This window comes from Papio anubis, chromosome 12 (assembly GCF_008728515.1).
Source record: "Papio anubis isolate 15944 chromosome 12, Panubis1.0, whole genome shotgun sequence".
Taxonomy (NCBI): Eukaryota; Metazoa; Chordata; class Mammalia; order Primates; family Cercopithecidae; genus Papio; species Papio anubis.
In genome coordinates, this window is record NC_044987.1 from 72,142,167 (window position 1) to 72,159,212 (window position 17,046).

At 41.4% G+C, this 17,046-nt stretch overlaps 1 protein-coding gene across 10 annotated transcripts in view; it reads left to right on the forward strand.

Annotated features, from left to right (window-relative positions):
- The window catches only part of TEAD1 (TEA domain transcription factor 1), a 271,440-nt gene that overhangs the window by 91,358 nt on the left and 163,036 nt on the right, over positions 1-17,046 (forward strand). The gene's annotated exons all lie outside the window — the stretch shown is intronic.

The window sequence follows — 17,046 nt, forward strand, 5'->3', positions numbered from 1 at the left end:
GTCTTCCAACAAGAGCCATTGATTGTATGAATGATATTTGTAGAATTTTAGTGGGTCATCCAAAAGGACTAACCCTCAACGAAAAAGGAGAGTCAATAAAGGACCTTTGGGAAATCACCCCCTGGGCTTTTCTTCTTCTTCTACATGTGTAGCAGCATTACATCAGAAGCTCTAGGGGTCCAGGCAGGAGCATAAATAGTTGCAGTGGCATGTACAGACACCAGATGGTGGGGAGGAGGTCTTTGGAACGCAGACCAGATCGCAAGGAAGCACTGCCGCTTACCTCTAGATAACTGATGCCACTAGGAATGGGGGCCTGGTGCTGCCGAATCCTTTGATTGCCCCCCAGCCTCCTTGAAGAAGAGCCAGCCCTCTAGATGCTTATGTGAAGTCTACTCTTTTTAAAAAGCCAGCATTTTTTTTAAAGCAACTCTGTACAGGCCAGAGAAAGCATGTGCATGGGCTTGATCAGCCTCTGAACCACCAATTTGCTGCTTTGCTGCCAGTTTACAGTTGAATGATCAGGCAAGGCATTAGCACCCCTGTCACTCTCACCATCTCCCCTGCTTTGGGGGTTGCCTTGAAGGGCATTCTGAAGGAAACACCAAGAGTGCTCAGGAGAGAGAGACCTGTTGACTAGTTGGCTCGGGATGCCAAGGGCAGCAGTAAGGATCCACCTGCCGGTCTGGGTCTTGCCTGCTGGGTTTGGGCACCCCCTAACTTCCTTCCATAAATGCTTCCAGCTGCAGACCTGTACTTTTTGGCTGCTTACCTTTTGGGAAGCAGATGGCAGGTGTGGCTGCTTGAACATTCTGATTGTCTAATTGAGCACGTTGAGTTGACAGAGTTCGCACTGTAGCTGAGTCTAAAAAGATGCAAACACAAATAACCTAAACTCAAAGAGAACTGGCTCGGTAGTCTACCTGAAGTTGTTAACTTATCATGGGAGTGATTATTTCTGAACAATTTGAAGTCTTTTTCATAATAGGGTGTTGTACCTTTAATACTGTACTTCCTCTATCAGGAGCTGTAAGAGACTGTGGCTTCAACCAGCACACACTGCTAAGGAGAAAGCAGATGGTGGTGCAGCTGCCACCAGCTGTGCCCCCACCCCGCCCTCCTCCTCTCCAACTTGGATGATGTAATGGAAACAAGGAAAATTTTGCTTTCTGCAGCATTGGAGTCTCAGCCTGTCACACACAGGGGAGGAGGAGACCCAAGCCTTCAGCATTTGTTTTATGTTCCCATAGTATCCTTTGTAGCCAGGGAAGCCTCTTCGTAGCTGGTGAAATGCTACTATGGGAAGAGAGTTTCAGGGCCCTAGATTTTCTGTGTGTCTGGATCTTTCCTGGTCTCTTCTTCCTCAGCCTGGCTATTTGCTTTGTGGTCTTGTTTTCATACCTGAAAATGTAGCTCCTCCCTTTCTTAAAGGCGGAGAAAAGCATTTGAATCTTTGAAGCTTCTTTGAAGATGAATTATTATGGGTAGTAAAGGGTAACTTTGGGACCTTGTACAACTCTCATTTGCTTACCCAAAAATTGTTTCAATTTCAAACAAAGGCATAGTATTAGAAATCCCAGTTGGGCATAACTACTGTACTTCATTTCCCACAGGAAATACTGGGAAAGGTCCTGTCCTTTCAGGAATAAGGTTTTGGGGCTGAGAACCCCACAACTCCAGTTTTGTTTTCTTCTCCATTGAGATTTTACTTTATAGACAACAGCCCTGGTGGATTTAACCAATTTGCCTATAATTCAATTATAAAAATATTTTTATGTGAAAATAATTGTATAAGAGCTCTTGTTGGTAATTGGGTCTCAGAGGCAGCAGGCTAGGGAGAACAAAGAGAAGCTTTGGATGTGAGTAGTTGTATCAACAGTGAACTTGAACATTTTACCCTTGGTCTTGGTCTCAGTTTTCTCCTGTGTAAAATAAGATGGTAAAGTAGTTGATGATATCCGTGGGTCCTTTGGACTCTTGCATTTTGTGATGCCATGGTTTTGTTTCTTGTCACTGAGCAAGAGGGTCAGTTTTGACCCATATGGTGCTGCTTGGGAGCCTAGCCTGTCTTGAGTACCCAGCATAACTTAAATTCTGAGTGCTTCCTGAGTGTGCATGGTTTTGATGTATGGATTCTTTTCACCTTAACTCAGCAGCACATTTAGTGACGGTGTTGGTGGCTAACCTGATTTAAAATGGGACATTCCTTTTGAGCAAGCAGCATTAGGAATTTTAACTCATTTGGAAAGAACAGACTTACTGGTTGTGGATTTTTCAGCAAGTGGAGTATACAGCCTGGGGGAGTGTGTATCCTAATTGGGGCTCAGAAGATGCATTGGCTGCACTGTGCTGCAGCCACCCCCAGCTCCAGGCAGCTTCCTTGGGGAGGAAACATCTGCCCTGAACTCTGTCTCTCTGGTCGACATGAGGAGCTTTGCTTCTACTGCTACCTTGGAAGGGAACCATGGTGGTTAATGGGGCTATTGGTGGTGGAGACTGAACCCCTTAAGAAGAACTGCTTGGGAGCTGCCTCTGACCTGCCTGTGACTTGGAGGATGAGAGAAAGTTGACTTGGGAGCCTTCACGGTGAGGCCCCAGCCACTTGAGAATTGAATCATATGAGTAGTGTGGGGCCAGAGTACTGTCCTGGACTTTTGGCCTGTTCCCCATCTTACCATACATGAATTGGGACAAAAACCAGACCAGGAGTCAGGGTTTCTTAAGGCCTTAAAGAGTGTACTTTTTCTCTTAGGATTTTGAAAATGAAAGCATTTAAAGCATTTTTGAATTCCGTGCAGTAAAATAAAAATGATTTAGTCTTTTAGTGAAATACCAAGTGTTTTTTACTTGAAAGGGTTATTCCAATATTTCAGAGCATTTGTAGAGTGTTTTGTGATGTCACTAATCCTGAGCCATTGGAGAAGCAAGGTCAAGTGATTTATTTTGGTAATGAAATTTCCTTCGTGGTTGGCAGTAGGGCAAATGCAGTCTTATAAAGGAGATAAAAGGAAAACTCTCTTTATGATGAGGTTTTGGCCACTGGAAGAGATGGCTTCATTCGCTTTCTGCTAACTTAAGTCTTTGGGGAGCTGAAACTTTATGTGTTTGGGCTCCATGTGGATAGGTGGCTTCTGCTGTGGGCACCCTTATGTGTAGGCAGTCGTTTTTATGGATTACTAGAAGGGGTATGAGACGTCCTTAGACCTGGTTCCTAAGGGTGTGTGTGCTCATTCTCTTGGGCTCTCTCTTTCTCTGTGCTTGTCTTTTTCATTTTTTGTTTTTACATAGCTGTGTGTGTCTCTTTTCCTGGTAGATCATGGGAGAGGAGATTGCAAGAGGACAAGATGAGATGGAAGTTCTTTATCAGTAAACTTATCCAAAATTGGATTTCAGAGGAGCAGGCCGTAGTTTAAAACAAAACAAAATAAATAGCAAACCACAGGAACACCTGAATATGTTTCTTTTGCACTGAAAACCCCAGTCAGATATACCCCATAATCAAATAGGGCAGGGACAGGAACTAACCTTCACTTGTTGCTTGCTGTAGAGGCAGAGAAGTATAGCACTTAACAGTCTGGACTCTATAAATAATATGAATCCTGGCCCTGCACTTCTAGATATCAGGCTTTGATCGAGTTACCTTACTTCTCTGTCTCAATTTCCTCAACTGAAAAAGAGGATAACATAGATCTTACTGTGTAGGATTGTTAGAAGAATTAAATGAACTAATTGTTACCTGGAACACCACTACCCCCTGCAGTGTTTGAACTGTATCTAGCATATAGTGAGAGGTATGTAAGTGCTTGTGAACTGAAAACAAAGAAGTGCTGTCTCCCAAGCACTGTGCTAAAGGCGTCACATACAATTCTGTCTAATGCTCTTAACAATGCTTTGAAGCTGGTATTATCCTCACTGTATAGACAGGAAGCTGAGTCTGAGAGGGGTAAAGTGGCTTGCACATGGCCGATGTAAATGGTGTAGCTAGCAGGTTTCAAATTCAGGGCTGTCTGACTCTACATCTTGGACTCTTTCTACTGAGCATTTGTTCCTTCCTTGGTAGAGACAGTAAACTCCAGTCAATCAGTATTGAGCACCAGGGCAGATGTATTCCAGCCCTGTGCTAGGGGTTGTCAGTGATACTGTGGTGAACCAGACAGACATGGTCCCTTCCCTCATGGAGCTATCTCAAGTTCATTTGCAGGAAACTGACCTGAGGTCAGGACTGTGTGCCAAAGCTTTCTGAGAAGTCTGAGAGCCCTTTGAAGATGGTCACCTTCCACTTAGCCTTTTGAAGCCTATTCTTGGCTACCAAGGTCCAGGGCACCTGGCCTGATGCTGGCAGGAAGAAATCATCTCAAATAACATAACGGAGAGGATCCCAGATCACAAGGCTGGCCTCGGTAGTGGCCAGGAGGATGTCTGGAAGGTTCTAGTGCCCTAGGATCCTGCAGGCAGTCTGAGCACAGCTGTTGCTTCCAGACATCTTCTTGGCCACTATTGACTTTCTCCTTTTGCAAGCAGATGTCTTCAGGATCCTTGCTTAGGTCAGCTTCAAGGAAGGACCCTTTCTTACTGGGATACCAGGACTACTGGTCAGCCCCAGAGACCTAAATTGTGAGGACCAGCGAAGATGAGGGAGAGGGTGTCTCTAGTCAGTCCTCCCCCGCTGCTGACCTATGCCCTGCCCACCAGGGTAGCATAGGACTTAGGATTTCTTCTTTCTTTACCTCATAGGAGCAGAAGTCAGAAGAGGAAAGGGGGCTTTTTAAATGAGTTAGTGGCAGAACTGACAAGGGGATGTCAGAATGAGAGTGCGTGCAAGCAAGTGAGAGTATGTCTTGATTAGTACAGCAAAGAGACTGAAATCTGTGGTCACTACACTCCTCTGGATGCAGAGGACTGGTCAAAAAATTGCAGAATGATCCTTTTACAAGATACTATGTTCTCACAACAGCTCTTTGACGATCAGGGAGGTAGGCTTTGTCAGTGGAGACCCCAGAGCCCTGGTGTGGAAATGGCCAGACTTCCAGCTCTGGAGGGTCTCCAGGCCTTGGCAAAGTGTTCTTCTCGGTGATCCATCGAATATCATGTGGCATCTTTGATTTCCTCTTTCGGACCTCTGATTCAGGGTGTTATTTCAAGTTAATTGGTTACAAGTATGAAACAAACAGCTATGTGGTAGAACAGGCTAGAAGCTCCCAAAGCCGGGAGCCCACCAATCACAGGATGTATTTCAAGGCCTGGAATATAGAAGGTATCAGTAATGTTTGCTGAATAAATACTTATGGGAGATGAATTATGGTTCAAACAGAGAATGTAGGTGATTAAGCCTGTAAGCCCTGAGGGCCTCTCCTGTGGGAGGAACTGGCTAGAAAGAGAGAAAGAAGGAAAAAAAGAGGAAGATGTTTATTTAATGATCTTAGATTGAGAAAGAAGAACCCCTGTTTTTTGTGTTGGCAAATGTTAGTTGAAGAGATAGAAAGGATTTCTGCGCAAAATATGGACAATAGCAGAGCAAGGGTTAATTCTGGAATACTCAGAACAGATAGAGTAATGGGGAATTTTTGAAATAGTTTGGTTCCTGTGAGAATAGCAGGGCCAGCGTCATCAGCATTTTGATTGGGAAGCTTAATGTGTGGGGGGTATGCAAAGGTGTATGCACAAGGTGTGAGCTCTTGTGCAATCCGGGTACAAAATAGCTAATTAAAGATGGCTCACGAATTGGTCATATGGGAGGTAGAAAGAAAAGAATGTGAAAGTATTACCAAGTTATGCTTTCCAACAGCTTTGCTGTGGCAGTGATGAGCCCTGGGATTCAGGAAGATGTGGATTTATAAATCATTTTTTGAGGGCCTGCAGTGTGCTTTGAGTGTGGTAGGGACAACAGACAGAAAATAACTTAAAAAGCTGACTTGTGTGAGCAGTTAACGTACCAGGCACTTTCCCATTGTTATAGGATGTGCTATCTTGATTATTCCTCAAAAACAACCCAATAATATAGGTACTGTAATTATGCCCATTTTGCTGCTGAGGAAAGTGAGGTCCAGCAAGGTCAAGTTATTTGCTTGAGGTCACATAGTAAATAAGCTGTGGAGCTGACGTTGACAACTAAGCCAGTCAATACATATGACTCTAGTATTGATATGGAAGGAAGTATATTCTGTACTAGAGATATGCCCGGTGGAGCAGCACAAAGTGTGATTATTTATGATGGGGGAATGCACTTGTATATGTTTGAGAATGAAAGAGAGCATGAGACAGACTTAGCTAACTTTGAACTTTGGGAAAAAAATCACGAAGCGGTTTTTAAACTTATTTTGGATTATAGATCCCTTGGAGAATCTGTAGAAAGCTATGGATCCTTTCCCCCAGAAAAATCACGTATTTGTATGTAGTTTCAGGACTGTTGCATATAACTTCAGGCAAATTCTGAAGACTTGCCCTTGTTGGGAAAAGGAGATGGGAAGAGCATTCTGGCTGAAGGAACATGCGATAAAGGCATGGAGGCCTGAAAGGGCACAGCCCTGATGTGCTTAGAAATGAAAATATCTCCTGGGAGAGGAGTACAGGAGCCAGCGTTGTGTCGTTGTGGGTCCGAGTGCCACGCCAAGGTGCCTGGCACTCATCCTGGGGGCAGATGGAAGCCATTACATTTTTTTCAGGAGAGATGACATGTCTCAGCCTGTGTTTGACAAAACGAGGTCTGAAGGCGTGAAGACAAGTTAGATGGCTATTACAGTAGTCCGATAGGAGAGCATGAGGCCTGCACTGAAATGCAGGCAGTGCTGGTGGGAGGAAGGAGTTTCAGAGATAAAACCAGCAGAACTGGCTGATGGGATGCGATTTGTGAAAAAGAAGGAGGAGTTTGTTTTCAGGTTCCACTTCTGGGTCATGGGGAGGATGGTGGTACTGTTAAGTGAGATGGGGAGTGGAGGCAGGAGAAGCAGGTTTGTAGAGAGGAGAGGAATGAGGAGTTAAGTTTTGTCATATGCTTGATGTACTGGGTGACCATTCAGATGGAGATGATCTGTAAGGAATTGGAAATTCCTGCTTAGAGCTCGGTCAGATTGAAGTTGCAGGGTTAGTTTGGAGTCTCATCATCAGAGAAGTGATGTGATAATGGCCTGTGATGCCCAGGCTCACAATTTATCAAGGGCAAAACTGGCATGGATTTTAAATGGAATGTCTGTAGCACTGGGAGAGTAAAGTGATTGCCTTTTTCAGAAAAGAGAAGACAGATGAGTGGTTCCCAAGCCTCACTATCAACAGAAACACTCAAAGAGCTTAAAAGACAAAACAACTACTGACTAAGAATATCTGGGAGTATGGCCTGGGAAACTGTATTTCTAAATGCTCCCTGGGTCATTTGGGTGATCAGCCAGGTTTGAGAGCTGCTGGGCTAGCTGCAGTCTGGGTCCAAGAAGACAGGCCCACATTTTTAGAGTTGATAAAAGAAACAAGTGAGCAGAGAATGAGGCTAACATTTGAAGCAGTCCTTATGAGGTTTTGGTGCAGGAAATGAATGAGGCTACTTTCGTTTTTTCAGTTTATGTTACCTTTCTACAGAGAGGGAACATTACCATGACCCGGTCTTCAGAGAGTTTGACCATGCACGGAAGGAGACATGATATCCTGAAGGACAGAACAAATTAAGAGAAGACTTATTCTAGGACAGGGGAGACGCTTGGTCATTTGGTTAGTTGGGGAGAAGAATTTATGAGTTGAGGATGTTTTTGATAGAGCAAAACCCAGAAGGGACTTTAAAGGGAAAGGAGCCTCTTTTCCTCTGATGCAGAATGGAAGAGGATGGTGGGAGGGCCGAGAGGGGGCCTCATTGCTTTTCTCAGATGAAGGTTATTGTGGGCTTTTGAAAAGTAGAGCAAATGTAGTATAGATGTTATCATTGACAGACAGGGATGAGTAAAAGAACTACTCAGGAGTGAAAGGCCCAAGAGAAGTTGGAGAGTATTACTTTCTTTTTTTATTTAAAATTTTTATTGAGTAAATGACGAGTTGATGGGTGCTGACGAGTTGATCGGTGCAGCACACCAACATGGCACAAGAATACATATGTAACAAACTTGCACGTTATGCACATGTACCCTAGAACTTAAAGTATAATAATAAATAAATTTAAAAAAAAATAAAATTTTTATTGAGATATTGTAGATTCACATGCAATTATGAGAAATAATACACGAAGGAATCCTTTATGCATGTTGCCCATTTCCCCTCAATATGGTTACATTTTGCAAAACTGGAGTGTAATGTCACAACAAGTGGTATATTGGCATCGATACAACCCAGTGATATGACTCAGATTTTCCCAGTTTTACTTGAACTTGTTTGTATGTGTGTACTAAGTTGTATACACTATTTGTTGTGTGTTAGTCTTGTGCAAGGTCATGTCTCCATCACCACAGTCAGAATACAGAACAGCTCCAACACCACAGGACCCAGGTTGCCCTTCTCCCTAACTGCTGGCAACCACTGATCTGTCCTGTTTCTAAAATTTTGTCATTTCAAGCATGTTATGTAAATGGAATTAGACTACATGAACCTCTTGGGATTGACTTTTTTTCAACTCAGCTTAATTCCCTGGAGATTCATCCAGGTTGTATGTATCAAGTTTGTTCCTTTTTATCATTGAGTAGTAATTCTCTGGTGTGTATGTACCACAGTTTATTTAACCATTCTGCTGTTCAAGGGCATCTGGGCTGATTCCAGTGTTTGGGCGTTTCAAATCCACTATGAACATACACGTATAGGTCTTTGTCTGAAACTAAGTTTTCACTTACCTGGGATAAATGCCCACGAGTGTAATTTGCCTCCTTATATGGTATTTGTACATTTAGTATTTTTTTTTCTTTTAAACTACCCAAGTGTTTTCCAGAGTAGCTGTACCACTTTACATTCTCACCTGCAATCTAATTTCTCTGCATCCTCACCAGCATTTGGTGTCATCACCATTGTTTATTTTCACTGTGATAGGTGTGTATTGATACCTCATGTGGTTTTAATTTGCATTTTCTTAAAGACTAACGATGTTGAACATCTTTTCATATGCTTATTTGCCATCCGTATATCCTCTTCAGTGAGATGTCTGTTCATGTGTTTTGTTCATTTTCTAATTGGAGGGTTTATGTTTTTACTGTTGTGTTTTTGGAATTCTTTTTTCTAAATACAACTCCCTTTTTTGGATATGGGGTTTGCAAAGATTTTCTCCTTATCCTGTAGCGTATCTTTTCATCTTGTTCACATGGGCTAAGCAAAAGAACTTTTAGCATAGCAAAACTTTTAACAGTGAAAGTTTTAATTTTGATGAGGTCTTATTTATTAGTTTTTCCTTTTGTGAGTCGTGCTTTTGGTGTTGAGTCTGAGAACTCATTGCCTAGCCGTAGGTCCTGAACATTTTCTCCTGTGTCTTGTTCTAGGAGTTTTATAGTTGTGTGTTTTAAATGTAGGTCTATGATGCATATTACTTGTGAGGGAACAATTGGCATGATTATGTAATTTTTTTCTTTACAAGATTATTGGGTTTATTCATATTTTGACAGTTGTTATGGCTTGGTCGTAGGAGTCTAAGTTGGGAAAGGGGCAAGGTGAAGCTGGAGGGGCTGGTCGGCCATGGGGCATGCTGTTCAGAGGCCCTGCTGCATGTAGGAGAGGAGGCAGGACAGGAGGCTCTGGTCATGCGTGGGAGAGGCAGCACTGAGATTAGAGATGGAGAGATTTCAGGGGATGAGTTTCAAGGTGTGGTCACAAATATGGTCAACTGATGTGAATGTGGGCGATGGGCATGTGAGATGAGGAAACAAGGCACTGTGAGGCTCATCTACAGTGAGTTGATTAATCACTTAGATGCTGGACTTCACAGTGGTAAAGCGTGAATTTTTAAAGAAGGTACCAAAGTAAACCAGATGCTGAGGGATTTCTTTGAGGAGTACATGGCCCCATGGATATGAATGGAAAGATGTTGATAGAGTATAAGTGGTATCTATCTAGTAAAAAGCAGAGAGCAGAATAGTGGGACAGGAGGAACATCAAGATCAGAAGAAAATGTCAACATTTCTACCATCTTCCTCCCAAATTCTTTGGTTGGTCCAAAACTATACCTATTTGTGATGTATAGTTATTGTTATATGGGCCAGCCGTACAAGCTCTTTGAGCCTTGTTGCCATCACCAATAGAATGGGGCCAGTAAGTCAGCATGTTTCTTTCTACCTCTCAACAGTGTTGAGAGAAAATGTAATTATGTATGAAGAAGTTCTTTGAATTCTTAAAATTAATGGTTTAATTAATTTAAACAGAAAACCAAATATTGCATGTTCTCACTTGTAAGAGGGAGCTAAATAAGGAGAATACATGAACACAGACACATAGAGGAGAGCAGTAGACATGGGGCCTGATGGAGGGTGGGAGGAGGGAGAGGATTGGGAAAAATAACGAATGGGTACCAGGCTTAATACCTGGGCAACAAAATAATTGTGCAACAAACTTCCATAACACGATTTTACCCATATAACAAACCTGCACATGTACCCCAAACTTAAAAGTCAAAAAAAAAAAGAAGTTACATCATATTTTTAAAAAAATTAATGCTTTTAGAAGTTAAGCCTGTTCAGGACTTGTTGGAAAAGTAGGAAAGAACATGTTGGAACCATCAAGGCAGAGTTAAGCATCCCTAGCTCAGTTAGAGGGCTGTTTGGTTAAGGGAGAAATTGAGCTGAGCCCTCCTTTCTTAGGGTTTCTGCCGAAGGACAGGGGGATGGGGGAGCTCCAGGGTAGACTTTCAGAGATCAGAGCCACAAATGATGGAAGGGACCAAAGAGAGCCTGTCGCTAGGCAGAGGTTCATCAGGCCTCCCTCATAGTGGCCCTCTGCAGCATCAGAGGGAAGTAGAGAGTAGGTGGACATTTGTGTTCTTAGCAGCACAGGCCTGGATTCAACGCTGTTTCTCTGTTCTCCTCCCCACCAGACCCCCATCTCTAGAGCTTCAGTTCCTCACTCATCTGCTGCTGTGACCTTCCATTTTACGTGAAAATGTGTTTCTGATTTATTATTGTTGTTATCTATTTTATCCCATTCCAGCGATAGTATGTGTTTAAAGTGGTCTTTTTAAAATAAATGATCATTATTGGTGGTGGTGTTCTGTTGGTCTCTCAGTAAAGGTGCTGTTTTAGAGACTGTTCAACATGATAAATTTAAATATAGAAGTGTGTTCTTGGGGAGGATCCTAGAAAAAATTCTGGAGGAATTTACAGTCTACTAATAGTGGTTGCCACAGGGAGATGGGATTATAGGAGACTCGGTTTCTATTATGTTTCTGTATTAATGGGATTTTTTCAATCACAAACATATGTTACTTTTGGAACTAGAAGAAAAAAGATAATTGTGTCAAGTTTATTTTTTCCTCTGGTTCTGAGTAAAGGATATTCATTAAAGAAAAATGTGGAAAATAGCAAGAGTTAGAAAGCAAACCATATTGCCTGGGTCCACTGTGGTGTGGTGTTTACTGGGTGTTCACTCAGGGGAGTCACGGTGGGGTCACAGTGGGCAGGGAGGAGTGCAGGGGTGTTTAGAGAGCATCTCTCCCTTCCACCTGTGGGTGACTGAGGTGTTGAGCTCAGGGGACAGGTGGTCAGAGACGGAGGAGGGGAACAGGACATTTTTACTATAGGTTTTAGGACATTGGTCCAGGACTTCAACAGGTGCCCTGGCCACTTGAGTGTGTCAGTCAGCTGGCCCAGCTCAGAGACGCATAATTCCAACATTCATGTATTATGGTAAGATGGTGATGGGAGAGAGAGGGGAAGACGTCCACATCCATTCTTCGAATGTGTATAGGCTCACACCACAAATAGAATGAACAGGATCCACATCTCTGCTGAGTGTTTTTTGTTCAGCTTGTACGTGAGAGTAGATGTGGTTTATTCCTAGAGGCTTGGGGGCTTCTCTCTGCCAGTAATGTTTTTGATGGCCATGTTATCTTTTGTAATAGATTCCTGACAAGTAATCTTGTATTTGTACTGCCATTGGACAGAGGTGGGTAGATTTTAGAGAACAAAAACACTCTGGGTACTTTACAGTGTGCTACAGATTCTCATTTGATTATAATTGTTAATTATATTTCATCACGAATGTGTTTGATTGGCTTGATATTGACCTGCTATGCATACCCTGCAGATTATTCTGCCCACCTACCTTCCCTTTCCTCACATGTTTCGGTTCCAGCTAAATAATAAAATCAAATTTGTTTTTCAAAGCCCATTTGGATATTATTATTATTATTATTTTTGAGATGGAGTTTTGCTCTTGTTGCTCAGGCTGGAGTGCAATGGCACCATCTCACTGCAATCTCCGCCTCCTGGGTTCAAGTGATTCTTCTGCCTCAGCGCCCCCAGTAGCTGAGATTACAGGCATGCACCACCATGCTCGGCTAATTTTGTATTTTAGTAGAGATGGGGTTTCACCATGTTGGCCAGGCTGGTGTCGAACTCCCGACCTCAGGTGATCCTCCTGCCTTGGCAAAGTACTGGGATTACAGGCATGAACCACCACACCCAGCCTTATATTTTTTTTTTCAAGTTTGTTATTGTATCAATATACTCTCCTCTCCCTTTTAGCCTTTTAGAACACAGTCTTAAAGGTGTGATAGTGAAACCTGCTGCCTAGGACACTTAATTTATTTAAAACAATTTTTTTCTTTATTGCATTGTAGTCCCCACCCCCTGCTCCTTCCCCCCGGCCCCCAGGCAGTGAAACTGGTAATTAACTGAAAATTTCCATAGGGCTTTGTTCCTTTTGCAAAAGCCAGAGGAACTTTTAGGCTACCCAAAAGAGAATGCTTTGGGGGAAATATAATTTATCACCCCAAAGCTTTACAGCTTCTGGGGTAATATTTAGCATGTTAATAAGCTGAGTTTTTTTGGCTATTTACAAAGTTCCCAATTGCTCACTCTATGCCTACCCTCTTCCCTGGATCTGCCTCTGTGCTCTGTGACTTGCCTGATACTTTGTTGAGATGGGCTTTGGCAACTGTCTCTTAGATGAATGGTTCTATTACAAACACAGTAGCTTCCATGACAGCTTAGAAGAGATTGTTGTTTATGACTGCTTTTATTGAGAGAGGTTTGGTGCACGTTAATGTCCTGATAAAGACATTTGTACCTATAAAGTAGCCACAGCCTTAAACATATTTGATTGTCAATAAAATATTGGGGATGATGACATGCCAGATGTGAGGTATCGGATTGCATGTTTATTCAACTGTTATTGCAATCTCTGTACTAAGATGTGCCGTTGTATTTTCTGTCTCACAGCAACACACAAAATGCAATGGTGATATGATCCTGATTATGAAAGATGCTATTTAGGTTACTTGGATGGTAAACCATGTGTATTAGGAAGCATTCTCTCAGTCCCCATATGTCCTTAGACAGCAACCACAAACAGTTGTTAGGTGAAGTGAATTGTCAAGTGGGTTGAACACATGCGTTGTGATAGGGACCTTTTGAAATGTATGAATCTTAGTAAGGCCTGGACTGACCAGAGCAGGTGATGTGACAGGGACTCAATAATAATGAATATTTATCCTTGCAATGAATTGCGATAATGAATATTTATGCTTGCAATGTGCTAGGTACTGTTCGGAACACTTAGCATTAACCTATTTAAACCTTCTAACAAGTCTTATGAGTAGCTACTATTATTCTCACATTACAGATGAGGAAACCAAGGCCTAGAGAGGTTTAGTAAGTTGCCCAGGGTCAGATTCTCATTTGATTGTAATCGTTAATTATATTTAATCATGAAAGTAGTGGTTAAGAGCTCAGGCTCTAAGGTTCATATCCTGACTCCAGTCCTGGATGTTCTCCCTGCTGCCTAGCTAGGGCGGAAGAGAGTTTTGGTTCCAGGTAGACCGTAGAAAAGAAAAAATGGACTTTCCTAGTGTCTGGGATACCGTTCATCCTGTTTTTTGCTTGGTAAACTCCTACTGGTCGTTAAAAAAGCACTCCATCCTCTCTGAAGCCTTCCTTAATCTCCACAGACAGAACTGATTTTTCCCTCTCTTATGTTTCCATAGCACATGACTTTTAACTGTCCGTTAAAGGCCTCATCAGACTCTTTTTTAAAAACTGTGGTAAGCACTGTCAGGGTCTCTTTCTGTGGGTCTGTACCCACTGAGCACTCTTCAAGAGCCAGTGCTGCTCAGCCTCCAGTGTGGTCGCTGGCACACAGTAGGCCCTCAAAAAAATGTTTGAATTAGTGAAAGTTGTTGGTAATAAAATTCCATGTTGTGCCTCTCAAAAGTTTTCTTTCCTACATTCTTGGCATTTTTATGACATTTACAACATTCTAATGAAGCAACAAGGGCAAGAATTTTGATTTCATAAATAAGAAACTGAAGCACAGAGACCAGGATGTTTTCTGTTAGATTGTTTTATCTTGAGAAACCACCTGGTGAAACAAAACTTAGGAGAATTAACTCATTTACAAGACCCCACTTCCCTGTTTACACTTTTCCATTGTAACCATTTTGATCTTACACCTGAGATGCTGTGAACTAGAGTAATTTATTCACAGTAGTAAAGCATAATCCTAGAAAGTTAGTCCTTGACCATTTCTTTTCCCTGGTGTATACTGGACGTAATATGTTTGTAAGCTTATTTGAGATGTTTCTAAGTGGTAGGGGTGTGTGTGTGTGTAAATGTTACTTTTTTCAGATTGACTGTGGGTTTAGTTTTAGTTGTCTGAAAATCACTTCCACCACTGATTATTCCAAGATGACATTGTTGATCTTGAATGATACAGTTACTGGGAGCAATGAACTAAGTAAGCTCTCACTGTAGGGTTCAGCAGGGTGTTGAGTTAGGGTGAGTTTCCAGGATACAAAATCTGGTTAGCTCATTGGCTGATTTATAAGGGGCTTATTAGCCTATGGGAGTAAGTTCTTCATTGGTGGTAAAGGTCCCCGGGGTTGGGAGTAAGGGTTGTTGGGGTTTAAATCCTGACTTTGCCATTTCACTGGCTGTGTAACCATGACTAATATTCCTAAACCTCTATGTCCTCATCTGGTCAAGGGGACCAATATTGGCACTGTATCTCACAACTTCAGTGTGAAGATTAAATTAGGTAATACATTAAAAATACTTAGAATACCCAGTTCATTCTTTGAGAACAGTGTTACCGTGACAGCAAAATCAGACAAAGATATCATGAGAAAATAACTAATATGTCTTATGAATATAGATGTAAAACTCCTCCACAAAATATGAACCCATTCAGCAACATATAAAAAGAGGTTAATAGTGACCAAGTGGGATTTATCCCAGGAATGCAAGGTCGGTTTGACATCCGAAAATCAATGTAATACACCATATCAATAGAATGAAGGAAAAAACCACATTTTTATCTCAACAGATACAGTAAAAAGATTTCACAAAATCCTTCATGATGTAAACAATAAGCAAACTAGGATTAGAAGACGACCTCTCACCTGCTAAAGGGCATCTATGAAAAATAGAAGCAAATATATGTAATAGTAAAAGACTGAATGCTTTCCTTCTAAGATCAGGAGCGTGACAAGGATGTCTGCTTTTACTCCTTCCATTCAATATTATTCTGGAGTAAGAGCAATTGGACAAGGAAATGAAATAAAAATTACTCAGATTGTGAAGGAAGAAGTCAGACTATCTCTATTCAATCTTATATATACTTTAAAAAGTAAAACACAACACTATTAAAGTTCATAAACAATTGTAGTAAGGTTTCTGGATACAAGATAAATACATAAAAATATAAAACTCAATTGTAAATTATTTCTTTTTTTAAAAATTTTTAATTTTTTTTATTTTTTTTGAGACGGAGTTTTGCTCTTGTCACCTAGGCTGGACTGCAGTGGTGCAATCTTGGCTCACTACAATCTCCGCCTCCCAGGTTCAAGCGATTCTTCTGGCTCAGCCTCTCGAGTAGCTGGTATTACAGGCACCTGCCACCATGCCTGGCTAATTTTTGTATTTTTAGTAGAGACGTGGTTTCACCACATTGGCCAGACTGGTCTCGAACTCCTGACCTCAGGTAATCTGCCTGCCTCAGCCTCCCAAAGTGTGATTACAGGTGTGGGATTACAGGTGGGGATTATAGGTGTGAGCCACTGCACCCGGCCACTCAATTGTATTTTCATACTTAACAACAAACAACCTGAAAATGAAATAAAGCAATTCTATTCATCATAGTATGAAAAAGAACAACATACACAGGAATAAATGTACAAAAGAGCTATACATTTACCTCCAAAACTACAAAATATTGTTTAAATAAATAACTAAATAAATTGAAAGACATTCTATGTTCATGGGTTGGAAGACAACATTGCCAAGACAGCAGTACCTACAAATTGATCTACAGATTCAGTGAAATCCTTATCAGAATCCCATGACTTCTTTGACAAATTGATTCTAAAATTCATATGGAAATTCAGGACCCAGAATAGCCAAAACAGTCTTGAAAAAGAAGAAAAAAAGTTGAAGGACTCACACTTTGTGATTTCAAAACTTACTACAGAGCTACAGTCTGAATCAAGACCGTGGGGTATTGGGATAAATTAGACATATACATCAATGGAGTAGAATCACAAGTCCAGAAATAAACCCTTACGTTTATTGTCAGTTGATTTTCAACAGATGTACCAAGACAATTCAATAGGAAATAATAGACTTTGCAACAAATGATGCTGAGACATGCGAAGAGTGAAGTCAGATCCCTTCCTCACATATCATATATCATAATGAACTAGAAAATGATCAGAGATGTAAAAGCTATGATTATGAAACTCTAAAAGGAAATATAGGAATGAGTCTTTCTGATTTTGGATTAGGCAAAGCCTTAGATGTGACAACAAAAGTATAAGTAGTAAAGTAAAAATAGAGAAATTGGTACTTCATGAAAATTAAAAAACTTTCCTGCTTCAAAGGATATCATCAAGGAAGTGAAAAGGCAACCCAGAGAACAGGAGAAAATTTTTTCAAATCGTAAATCTAGTAA